The sequence below is a fragment of the Peromyscus eremicus genome, chromosome 16_21 (assembly GCF_949786415.1).
Source record: "Peromyscus eremicus chromosome 16_21, PerEre_H2_v1, whole genome shotgun sequence".
NCBI classification, from domain to species: domain Eukaryota; kingdom Metazoa; phylum Chordata; class Mammalia; order Rodentia; family Cricetidae; genus Peromyscus; species Peromyscus eremicus.
The window spans coordinates 37523246-37534183 of record NC_081432.1 but is presented as its reverse complement, the minus strand read 5'-3'; positions in this window follow the sequence as shown (position 1 = coordinate 37534183).

Here is a 10938-nt window from a genome sequence, read left to right as displayed (position 1 = left end):
GCCTTTACCCAGATACCCAGCTGACTGGTCAGCAGGCTCCGACAGTATAGCCAATCAGTGTGCTGTCAGTGAGAAACCGTATCTAGAGAGATGAGGAAGGGGGGTCAGTGAGAAACCCCATCTAAAGAGATGAGGAAGGGGGGTCAGTGAGAAACCCTGTCTAAAGGGACAAGGAAGAGGGTTGGTGAGACGGCTCAGTGAGTAAAGGCACTTACCACCAATCCTGATGACCTGAGTTCTGCCCAGGACCCAGATGATGGAAGGAGAAAACTGATCCCCTCAAGCCTTCCTCTGACCTCCACATGTATGCTGTGGCATGCACACCTACACAGACACACAAGATAAATAAACAAATAAATTATGTCTTTAAAACAAAAGGAAAAGATGAGGTTGAGAGCAATCGAGGAAGACGCTCAACATCAGCCTCTACCTCTATACGCTTGTGCACATATGTGCACGCATACACACATGCACACACACAGATACTGTATTCTACGCCATACATGCACTCATGCACGCGCACACACATACACAGATTGTACCCTCAAACTGTAGGCCAAAATCAACCCTTTCTTCCTCAACTTGCTTGGTGAGATATTTCATCACAACAATAAGAACAGAAATTAATTGTGATTGTTAATATTGATTATCAACTTGAAGGAATCACCTAGGAGACAAGCCTTCGGGCACACCTGTTAGGGATTATTTTGACTAGTTGAGTACCAGCGTTCATCTCTCTCTGAATCCTCACTCTGGATATAATAATGACCAGCCAACTCAAGCTCCTGCTGCCTTGACCTCCCCAATATGTACACTGTACCCTTGAACTAGAAAATATATTTTTAAATGATGAAGAAATTTGCCATCCCTCAGGAAAAAAAAAAGTCTCCTTGCAACAGACAGAAACAATTACAGTAAACCACAACCAATCAGAGGAGATGGAGGAAAGTATGGTGGAGGACAGCCATGCACTGTGGGAGAGACGGGCAAGCTGATAGCTGCATGGCATTCTGGTCAATGTCCATTTGATCTATGTATGAGTCAGGCCCTGAGTCCAGCCAGACCATTGTCATGATACCTAGGTAAGGTGGGCCACCAAGGGCCAGCCAGTCTCTCTCATCAAGGACCACTGCTCCATACATAGGCAGGGACAGGGGAGTGAGGATAAATCACGAAGAGGCCAGAGGTACAGGCTTTGCCGTCACCAGACCAGGGTTCAACTCCAAGGCTTGTTTATTTTTGAGGATTTTTATATGTAGAACTCCTGCTAGGAGGAAGTGAGACCCAGTGTTTGCAAATGAGATGCCTAGATAACACTCCTGCTCCTAGCCACTGAGGTTTTCACAGACGTCTACTGTACCTGCTCAATGGACACGCAGCTTCCTGTGTGAGGATGTTCCAATTTTAAAGAGGTGAAAAAAGCCACTAGTCTAAGTCCATCAAGCTGGCAAGGGACATCAAGCCCAGAAAGCAGGTCATCCGACTTCAGTGACTTTGTTCCTAGTCTCACCCTATCTGCTTCAGCAGGGTAAGCTTGTCCACTCTGAATCTCTGCCAGGAAAGAGGTGTGAGGTCATTTTCAATATTTCAATAGCCAGCCTCTGAGAGTCTGAGATATTCTGCCCCAAACTGCAACAGTGCGGACTAGAAACCATGAGGCAGCAGAGGTGTAGGCCAGTCTGAAAAAGAGGCCCTCACCCGCTGAGAGTCGTTCTCAACCCCTTGACCTCCCAAATGTCTCATTATTTACAACTGCCTTCTACCAGCCAATCCCTGGGATCTCGCTTCTGCCACCCCTGGCCTTACATGTCACCTTGGAGGGTGATCCAGGTTCTCCACCCTCCTTCTGAGGTCAAGAATGGTATTTTTGCAAGAGACCATTTGAGAGGCTCCCTCAAGCTCCAGGGAAGTGGGAGGAAACCTCAAACCAATGCCCCAGAGCAGGGACAAGTCAGTGTCCCCCATCAATCCTCCTATACAGCATGGCAGGCTCTGGCAGGGTTTACGGAATGGGAGGGACACAGGACAATGGCTGCGTCTCCCCAGCTCCCCAGCAGCCTGTTCCCACGGTGGGCTCCAGCAGAGCCTCTAGCATGATGGGAAAGGTCAGCTCCCAGGAGTCAGACTGTATTCCTGCCATGGTCACCTTGGACCAGGGCTTCCCCACATCCTCCCTTGCTGACTTCTTCTCTGCGGCACTCTCCGTAGTCCCTGCAAGAAGTGTATTGCTTTTCAAATCAGAAAAAGAAGGAAAGAAAACAACTAAGTAACTTTGCTATGTCTCATTTGTCCTTAAGGACAGCTCAAGCTGCTCCCACCAAACTTCAGGGAGCATTAGTGGAGTTGTTGGGGTCAGAATCTAGGCCCTGGCTGCCCGAACAAGCTAAGCTTGGTAACTTTCCTCACTATGCCAAAAATAGCAGTGGTAAGTAGAAAAGGATGTATTTGATGACTATGGCCACTTTGGGAAGAACAAAGATGCCCAGCGATGCCCCACCCCTACTCCTAAGGTTCATCTTCAGGATTTGACAGAAGGTCCTGGCTTCAGTAGAGAGCAATGGCATGTATAACAAAGCAGTGCTGGTCAAGGTGAGGGGCCACCCGCCAGTAGTGTCTTAGCTGTCCTGCAAAGTGATCTGACAAGCTGTCAGGACTGTGTGAAATCTCCTTCCAGGAAGCAAGTATTGCATCATTATAGTCCACCCCCGCAACCCCGCACCCCACTCCACCCCCTCTCCCCCAGCTGGCACCAGGACCCGAGTCTTGCCCTCCCAGCATGAGATTCCTGGGAAAATTCCAGTTTCCTGGGGTCCATGTCTCAATAGTCTGAGAGCCAAAGAGAGGGGCACAGCGTCTCTTTGGAAGATCTTCCTTCCTGCTGGGCTGGCTGCAGAACTTGAGTAGGTCTGATTTTCCAGGAATTGACATGAAAAGCCCTCACACTGACTGCAAGTGCAAAACTAAACACAGCACACTCCCCAGAGAGACCTAAAGTTGCACCCCAGTCATAGTCCTGCAGTCACCCTACAAGCCGGTTGCACTAACTGAGCTTCAGTTACACATGCTACCTGTCCCTTACCCCCACACTCCCACCACACCCCACTCTCCCACTCCACCCCACCCTCCCAACCCACCCCACCCCATCACTCACCCTGTGAGGGGCCTGGGCCTGGCTTAGCAGGCTTAGCAGTGTTAGTGTCTCCATGCACAAGAAAATCTGGGAGGTAGAAAAAACCAAAAGGCCTGGAAAGATGGGAGCGTGGGTCTTTCCCATCTCCTATATGATTACCTTAGATTCTATGTACTGTCTGACCATTGCACAGGAACTCTCTCTCGCCTCTGGAGACTGTGACTACAGCTCAGTTGGTACAGTACTTACCTAGCATGTACAGAGCTCTGGATTCTGTCCCCAGCACCACATAAACCAGGTATGACAGTGGATGCCTGTGATTCCAGCATTGAGAAGTAGGAGGAGAAGGGTCAGAAATTCGAGGCCTCCACCAGGTTCAAGGCTAGTCTTCGCTACATGAGATTACAAGAACAGGTGTGAGTCCAGAGGGCAAATGCTGATGTTTCCAGGTTCTTGTGCCTCTTTACAATGAATTGTACAGAAACATGTGGATAGTTAGAGGAAAGCAGATAGTCTATTACTATGGGGAAGATAACATAGAGGTACCTGGCTCAAAGAGGGCAAGAGAGAGAGAAGGGTTAAGGTGAGATCATCCCCAGTGAACTTTTATGAGTAATTAACGTAGTACCCATCTCTCTTAAGTTTGAACAGCTCAGGCTTTTCCGAGCATGCTCTCTTGGCTGAATGAAGCTCGACTGGGCTAAGGGCAGCCAAACTTTCCCCTACTGTCACCTTTTGTATATCAAACTCTGGAATTTCCTCCTTCACAGTTTTCCCACTTCAGTGAGACTGTGTGTGTGTGTGTGTGTGTGTGTGTGTGTGTGTGTGTGTGTGTACCCTCTTACCATGTGAAACTTGAAAAATCTGACCAGCCAGCACCCCCCCCCCCCCCCCGGCTGCCTTTCACAGGTTCTCTGCAGGCTCTACCCCACAACAGACAGGGGCTCAGCCTGAAGTCTAGGAAGATCAAAGGCGCTGCTCAGCTTTAAGCAACCTACTTAAACACAAGAAAAATACGCCATTTCTAGGTTTAGGTCACTGAGGATAGAGGAAAGCATGGAACAGTGTATTGAGAAAGATTCTGAGGCTGCCTCTCAGTTCAGACTAAAAATACTCTGTAATGGATTAGTGATGCCTACAAGGGGCATAGAAGGTTCTCTGAGGGTATGAGTGTCAAGAAGCTGTCAACCTTGCTGCGGTATGTCAGATACAGGGGGTGGGTTAGGATAGTGAGGGCCACAGACCTATGTTGCCAGCCTGGGAGCAATTTGTGAATCATCATTTGGAGAGGGGGATATAAGCGTCAATTTTCAGACTGTAGCAGTCATTCCTAGGAAGATGTTTGATCTTGTTTCAAACTATTTCCCCACTCTTGCCTGCCTTGTTTAAAAGTTTTACTGTGCTTATTATTATTGTGTGTGTGTGTGTGTGTGTGTGTGTGTGTGTGCATATGATGTGTGTGTGTGAGTGGGGCATGCCTGTGCCACAGTGCACATGTGAAGGCCAAGTGATGGCATTGGGGAGTTAGTTCTCTCCCTCCACCATGGATTCTGAGGATCATCAGGTCATCCCCTTGAGCGGCAAGCGCTTTATCTTCTGAGCTGTCCAGCTGGCCCCTTGCCTGGCTTTTCCACAGCCCAGTGAGGAAATTTGGAAAACCTGTCATTCTATCCACTCTGCGGACGAGAAAGTTATATTTCCACTTATTCAGATAAATCAGCTCTTGCCAAGGAAAACATATAAATGTGTGGCTTCATATCAAAAAAGCGGACTTTCTGGGCTGGGAAGATGGCTCAGCTGACAAAGCTACACAACTCAAAGACCTGAGTTCAAATTCCCAGAACCCATAGAGAGCCAGATGCAGTAGGGTTAGCATTCGGGCGTTTCCAGCAGTCTGCCCTCCGGGACTGAACTACAGCAGGACATGTCATCGTTATTGTCGGCAGCAGCAGCAGCCAAGATTTGACACTGCCACACTGCTGCCTGGAGTCCTGCACTCTCCCTGTGCACATGCATGTGCCATATCCCCTTCTCTGACTGCTCTTTTCCTTCTGCTCTCGCTCAGAGGCCGCCTCCGCACCCATCCCCATAAACCTCTCATGTGGGATCTACTGCACGGCGTGACTTTGTGGAGTTCATTGGCTCCAACCCATCAGCACACCTTCTGCCGTTAAATCATTACCAGTGGTACCTATAATCCCAGTGAATCGAGGGAAAAGGTAGGCAAACAGGAGACTCTTCAGAATCTGGTGTACCAGCTACCCTGGTGGATGCCATGGCTAGCCAGGGACCCTAAGACCAGACATGGCCAGCAAGATAGCTTAGTGGACAAAAGAGCTTGCTGAGCAAACCTGACAGCCTGAATTGGATCCCAGAAACCCATATAGAGGTGGAAGGAGAGAACCACCTCCACAAACACGTCCTCTGCACTCTTTGTCAGAGAGAGAGAGAGAGACCCTGCCACAAACAAGATGGAATACAAGAACCAGCACACAAGACTGTCTTCTGTCCACACCCACAGGCCCAAACACATGTCACACACACAAAGATTAAAAATAATGATAATGAAAGCCATCATCATCACCATCTGACTTTGTATTCATGCAAACCCCAGCGAAAAGGCTCTGGTTTGTGGCTTTCCTGGGGTTTCAAGATCTTAGTCCATGCGCCGTTTTGTGGTGCCACCACCTTCAAGGGTGTAAGAAGTCAGTCGGTGGAGGAAATTCCAAGAATAGACGCAACTGGACCTCAAAACCCTGAGACAAAACTTTTATTATTCAGAGAGGTTGGCGCCCCCCAAACGCTGGAAATCACTGTCTGCGGGTACAGGAGAACAAGGTGCGCGTCTGAAAATCTGTTCGTTTGTTTGTTTGTTTGTGGCTCTGATTTTGCCAGGTTCAGAAATTATCTTTCTAAGCTGCTGGAGAGAAGTCAGAGTATTTGTTTGGGAGACCTCCAGGGCCTATGATGGGGTCGTCTGCTTCATGGGATTCCATGGGTGGGAGGTTCTTCGAAGGCCTGCAGGGGTTTTGTTTTTGTTGGGAGGGGGAGAGGAGGAGGGTACTTTAAAGGGTTCTCAGGAATATTCTGGAATGTGAACGCCAGTGAATTCTAAAGCCAAAAAGGAATGTTCACCTTTGCCTGAAGATGGACCCCTGGTTCTGTCCACATTCAAAGCCCAGCCACACGGCCCCTGCTTTACTGCAAGGGAGGCTGGGAAATGTAGTCCAAGAGTACCTGGGCCGCGTAGCTGCCTGGGTGGGTGGGGATTTCTTTGCATTTCTTGCTGCTGTCCGCGCACAGCCATCCCTCCACCCCCACTCTCCTCCACTGGCGTTGCCACGCACAGCCTCCTGTCCCTGTTTCTGGGACAGGTGCTACACCGAGAGTGTTCCAAGCAAGCCTCTCCCCCCACAGATAAAGATGCTTGACCAATTACATACCAGAGAACTCTTTAGAAACGGAAGACATTTCCGTTCACCTCAAAAGAAATTGCACAGAGAGAGATGGCAACCGCATTCAGATTATGGGAAAAGCGATTGGCAAAGTTCCCGACACCTGAGCATGTTCTTGCAAAGAGATGCTTGGCGGAATTCTCTTCCTCACTGCAAAGCGGTGCGCCAGCTTCCAGAAGGCCTGACTTAATTACAATATAGTTAAATGTTAAAGTCTTAGCCACTCAAGAACCACAGCAGTTGCTTAATTACAGGGCCTCTGGAGGGGCCAGACAATTGGTGTTCAAAAGAATAGTTACTACACACAGCACCTTTTTTTGCAAGGAGGCCCTGGTTCCTCCCAAACATTAATTAAGTTCCCCTCAGGAGGTCCCAGGCATGGGGTCTTTGATGACTGACAAAATTAGGAATCTGGGGGCTAGAAGGATGGATCAGCAGTTAATGTTACAGAGAAACATTGGTCAAGAGAATACAGTCTCTGGCCTGGGTAGAGACCTACCATTCCAGCTGGGCTGGTTCAATCACGTGGCCCAGAGACCGCTCCAGGAAAGCTGGCTCACCTTAAGCCATCCTGCTAAACAGAAAGGTGGAATGATTAGTCCTTTCATGAGATGCTGTACTTCTCCTTCCCAGAATCCCGGCTCTTAGCATGGTAGCTTACCAGGACGTAACTGAGTAGCTTCAGAAGTCTGCCTGATTTCTGAATTATTCAGAAAAGTGTAACTTCTCCTTTTCCTCCTTCCTGAGCATGCTTTCCTTAGCTCTTTGGGTTTCCCCAACATTTGGGGCTTACTCTGAAGTCTCCCTCCCTGCCATGTGGCCACTTGTCCACCATATATGCCTGGCCTCCATGTCAGCTTAAATGACACATTAAAATATACAGACCGGACCGGTGGTGGTGACACACACCTTTAACCTCAGCACGTGGAAGGCAGAGGTAGGCAGATTTCTGTGAGTTTGAGGCGAGCCTGAGAAACCCTGTCTCAAAAACAGAAAAACAGGAAGAAAGAAAGAAAGAAAGAAAGAAAGAAAGAAAGAAAGAAAGAAAAGAAAGAATAGCTATCCTCTAAAATATACAGATTGTCTCCGTCCATCTCCTCCAGGCAACTGCTGACGTGTACAATTTGCCTGCCTTAGGATTTGGGGCTTTTTAAAAACTAATAAAACTGTCTCCAAGCTTCCATTTGAATCCATTCTTAAATTATTTTATTAACAGCACTGAAAACTCCAAGAAGGAAATCCAGCTTCCTCTGTACCGTCTGGACCCATGAAGGGTCGGACACCAATGTTCCTGTAACACTAAGAGTGCTTACCGCTTTTGAAGTTTGGTTCTCAGTACCCACACAGTGGATCAGAACCCTCTGTAACTCCAGTTCCGAGGATCTGATGCCCTCTTCTGGCCTCCACCAGTACCAGGCATGCACGGGGTGCCCAGACATACCTGCAGGCAAAATACACATACACTTAAAAATAAAAATAAATAAGTTGTTTTTCATTATTATTAGGAATCTTTGTCAGAAATAAAATATGGCTCAGCCTGGGGGAGGGGATGGTGGGGGTAATGGGCTTTTAAGTCCAGGCTACGGAGAAGAGAAACAAAGCAAAACTATTAAGGCCAAGGAATGGTGGGAGTCAGGAAGGCTTAGGCAGCTGCCTCCGCTCCAGGTGCCTCCAGAAGTGTCTCAGGATGGGCAGTGGTGGCGCACACCTTTAATCCCAGCACTCAGGAGGCAGAGGCAGGAGGATCTCTGTGAGTACAAGGCCAGCCTGTCTACACAGCAAGTTCTAGGATAGACAGGGCTGTTACACAGAGAAACCCTGTCTCGAAAAAACAAAAACAACAATAACAAAAGAGATGTCTCAGAATGAATACACAGATAGCTCCCAGGGCAAGGTGTCTGCCCAGGAAAGCTCGGACACAGGACCAGGGAACACTGCTCTAAGCAGGAAGTGGACTAACTATTGCAATATTTTTTAAATGTATTTATTTATTATGTATACAGTGTTCTGGTATCTCATCCTAGATGGTTGTGAGCCACCATGTGGTTGCTGGGAATTGAACTCAGGGCCTCTGGAACAGCAGCCAATGCTCTTAACCTCTGAGCCATCTCTCCAGCCCTGTATTGTAATATTTTTAATGTAAGATGTCCTTCCATAGGCTCATTTTCTGAGGAAGAGTTTCCCAGCTGGTGGTGCATTTTTGGGAAAGGTAGGAGGAACCTCACTGAAGGGAGTGGGTGTGAGCATGCACACTTCCTGTTTGCTCCCTGCTTCCTGAGGTCAGACACAATGTGACTAGCCTCCCTCCCATTCCTGTTGCCTTCCCAGCCCTGTCTGCTGCCATGTCTGCCCTGCCATGATGGACTGTCTAGTCCTGGAACTGTGAAAAAAATTAACCTTTCTCCCAACAAAAGTTGCTCTTGTCTGATATTTTATCACAGCAATTGAGAAGACCAAGCAGATGCCATAACAGGCTCCTCAGTCTTCTGTCAGAGACCAGGCCTCAATTTCAGTTTCCTGAGACTGAACAAGGAGTTTCTAAAAGAGTCATGAACAAAGGATGATCAATCTCTAACACCCCGACAGCAAGGACAAGGAGGCCTTGTACTGTTGAACCAGGCCTAAGCCTCCACAACAGCTCAAGGTAATAACCAAATAAGGACAAAGCCTGGGACTTGTCCAGGCTTGCCCCAAAATGGAAAAGCTGTAGCCTTAACCAGCCCCTGACTAGCCCTAGCCAATTAGAACATGCTAACATGATGGCCTCTCGCATAAGCCAATCATAGCTGAGATAATCTAATTGCCCTAGGAACTCCCCTCAGCTGTGCTTAAAAGGAGCCTTCGAGATCCTCTTGGGGTTGTCACCATTTTGCCTTTGTGTAGGATAGTCGGCCCCAGCATGCTGGTATCTTTCTTGAGATAATAAATGCTCTTGGGGATTGCAAATGTGAATGGTAGTCTTTTGTGGGACTTCTCCAGGACCCTAACACAATGAATAAGTAACTAAGGCACTGAAGAACCCAAATCTGGGGGGAGAATCTAACAGGACAAACACAGTAGGATGTAAATTTGGGGTGGGAGGTTGTTGGCAAAGACAAAGATGACAGGATGCCCCTGGCCTCAGAGAGGAGGAGGCAAGTCTCCATCATAAAAAGAAAAGAAGTGAGGGCTGGAGAGGTGGCTCAGTGGTTAAGAGCACTGGCTGCTCTTCCAGAGGTCCTGAGTTCAATTCCCAGCACCCACATGGTGGCTCACAACCATTTGTATGAGACCTAGTACCCTCTTCTGGCCTGCAGGCATATATATAGGCAGAATATTGTATACATAATAAGTAAATAAATCTTTTTTTTTTTTTTTTTTTTTTTTTTTTGGTTTTTCGAGACAGGGTTTCTCTGTGTAGCTTTGCGCCTTTTCCTGGAACTCACTTGGTAGCCCAGGCTGGCCTCGAACTCACAGATATCCGCCTGACTCTGCCTCCCAATAAATCTTTTTTTTAAAAGAATGTTCCAGGGGTCACATCTGTAAAGCACATTCCAAACAGCCCAGCCAACTCAAAAGTTTCAAGAAAACACTCTTTCTGAAGGACTTCTTAGAAGTACCTTCTATACCAGTGGTTCTCAACCATCCTAATGCTAAAACCCCTTAATACATTTCTTCATGTTGTAGTGACCCCCCTCAACCATAAAACTATTTTCATTGCTATTTCTTAACTGTAATTTTGCTACTGTTATGAATCATAATGTAAATATCTGTGTATTCTGATCATCTTAGGTGATCCCTATGAAAGGGTTGTTCAACCCTCCTCTGAAGGGATCGAGACCCACAGGTTGAGAACAGCTGTTCTATACAGATGTCCCCACACCATGGCACCCCCAGTGCCTCCCTCTGCACATATCAGTGGTATCCACACCATCCAGAGAACATGGATAAGGATGGCCAACCAGAAGAGGTAACGTGCCTGTACAATGGAATAATTTTTCAGCCATACACAATAATTAAGTCATGTCAGTTGTAGGAAAATTAATGCCACTGGAGACAAACACACTAAGAGAATAAAGGCACTCTCAGAAAGATGTCATGGTTTTACTCATATGTGGCTCCTAGACTTTATATAGATACATAAAATAATATGTGTATAGATTACACAAAAGTAGAAGTAAAACTATCTAGGGAGATAAAGAGAGACTAAAGGGAGGAGAGGGCAGAGTGGATAGCATGGGGGCATAAGGTTCAACATACGTTGTGAGTATATATACACAATGAGGAATAAAAATAACTATAATGTACAGAATAAGGTCGAGGAACACCTCCCTGCTTCCCTCACACCCCGTGTCACTGCAAAGGGGGCCCATA